Source organism: Monopterus albus, unplaced genomic scaffold, assembly GCF_001952655.1.
Source record: "Monopterus albus unplaced genomic scaffold, M_albus_1.0 scaffold42.1, whole genome shotgun sequence".
In the NCBI taxonomy this organism is placed as follows: domain Eukaryota; kingdom Metazoa; phylum Chordata; class Actinopteri; order Synbranchiformes; family Synbranchidae; genus Monopterus; species Monopterus albus.
In genome coordinates, this window is record NW_018127922.1 from 411,681 (window position 1) to 413,858 (window position 2,178).

Genomic DNA, 2,178 nt, shown 5'->3' on the forward strand with positions numbered 1-2,178 from the left:
CTCGGTGTTTATTGTTGTAAGCAATGATGTCAAACGTGCTACTGAGCCAACAGTGTGTCTTGCAATAAACCTATAAAATTGCTGATATATCATGATCTGTAGGTGACATGACTTCAGAAAAGAATATATTCACATTTATGCAACTTGATCAGTCAGACATTTTTACATACCGATGACACATCGGACTATATGTCAGTGCTAAATATCAATAGTTGACAAGTGTGCAACATAAATTGATTACAGTGAATTTCTTGTGTCCATCAACAAAAAGAGAAACAGTGTTTCAGCAAAGACTAAAGGTAGTTTCAATGGTAAGACAACACCAGACTTGTTTTGTTTTCCACACAACAGGCTTCAAACAGCACATTATTTGTGGCTATAGAAAACTATTTGTCTCTGGATGCTCTGCCATTAAATGGTGCCACTGCTAGACTCACTCAGTGGTTCTATGACTGACTTCTGTGAGTAGCTAACTGTGGCTAAAGCCACCACAGTGGAAGGTACAACACTAACAGATAAGTAATGTTGTGACTGAGTGTCGCTACAGTAGGTCTTGCAGCATCAAACATGATTCACAAAGGTCACTTACAACAAAAAGGAAAGCAGATTTTTAAATGGACAAACCTACACACTTGCTGTAAGCACACTCTGGGTGTCTCATTTTCTTCAGGTGTAATTGCTCACAAAGATATGCTTTAACATAAGGATAATAATAATCACCTTTATTGGCCAAGTATGTTACACACAAGGAATTTGTTTCCGGTACAGAACCGAGGCGGCCATCTGCGGCGCCAACTCAACCGATGGCTCTAACCATTGGGGGCAACTTGGGGGTTCAGTGTCTTGCCCAAGAACACTTCGACAAGTGGACTGCAGGCACCGAGATTCGAACCTCTGACCCTCCGGTTGGGAGACGACTGCTCTACCCACCGAATCACAGTCACCCCCAAAATAACACACACATCCTCCCTGTGTGAGTCACCATTTGCAACTACTGTATCCTGGTATAATATCTTGGCTGAACAAACACTCCTTCCCATTGTCAATTTAATCTGAAACTGAATTTAGAGGGGGGGGGGCTCGCATGGTTTATCACACACACACACACACACACACAACACACGTCGTGGGTGATGACCAAATAGAGTGTTGTGGGTGACAGATGAAACAGAACATTTGACTCTGTCTTTGTTGCAATGCCAGGTCTGCCTACAGTTCTGTGTCATGACTCATGTCCTGCTATCCAGAGCTCTATTTCTACACCAGCATGGCTTGATTTCAAATCTCAGCATCACACTGTGCTTGTATGAAGAAGGCAATGCAAATTTTAAAAGATCTCTGTTGCCATGGCATACAGGGTCTTTTGATTAAGCTGGCTCGCACTGTGCTTTGTATGCGTTTTGAACATACACATCATCTGCTGGAAATCACAATATCTGCCAGAAAACAACTGTTTCTGTGCCTTGCCCAGGGGCACTGCAGCTTTGTGGCATTTTACTCATCTCAGCATTATTCCCTTAGAAGTGACATACTGTCAGATATTTTAAAAGCTCCAGTTACAGCTTCATATCAGCAGTTTTCAGTGACAGTCTTCCACAAACCACATTCTCTCATTAAAATGCTTCCTCTGTTCAGCAGCAGTCAGAATGTCAGAAGCAGGCTTTGAACCAGACTCATTCTCGGCATGCTTGTCTCAATCTCCTATCACAGTGTTCACCTTCAGATAGGGGTTCAGTTTTATCAGGCAATCATAAAGCTATTTACCACCACTAATGCTGAGATGACATAGTTTTGTGCTAAAATCTGTCAAACTTTTCTAAAAGGCAAAAGACTTTATAGATGGCCCCGGGTACCCTGTATAAATTGCCATCATAACTGTATCTGCTCATTTAGTAGCTTGAATAAAAAGCATTCTGTTCACTTAGTTATTTATTTGTTTGTTTATATTAAATGAGGCTGCACTTATGCTTGGACCATTTCTAAGTTGGATTCATTACCATGTAGAATAGCATTTTGTAAGGCAAGAGCATTTTTAGCTGCAACCGGTTCTTTTATCTGAAGGCCCCAAGAAGTAACACTCAGGAAACAGGAATCAGCTTTACGTAGATTTATTTTCTTCTGGTTAAATGCAGCGTTATTACAGCGCTGGGCTCTATGAGATGACAAGTCTCCAAGAGC

General features: G+C 41.4%; 1 protein-coding gene across 1 annotated transcript in view; it reads right to left on the minus strand.

The window, feature by feature from the left end:
• Positions 1 to 2,178, minus strand: part of LOC109959979 (insulin-like) — a 47,095-nt gene that overhangs the window by 43,667 nt on the left and 1,250 nt on the right. The window lies entirely within an intron of this gene.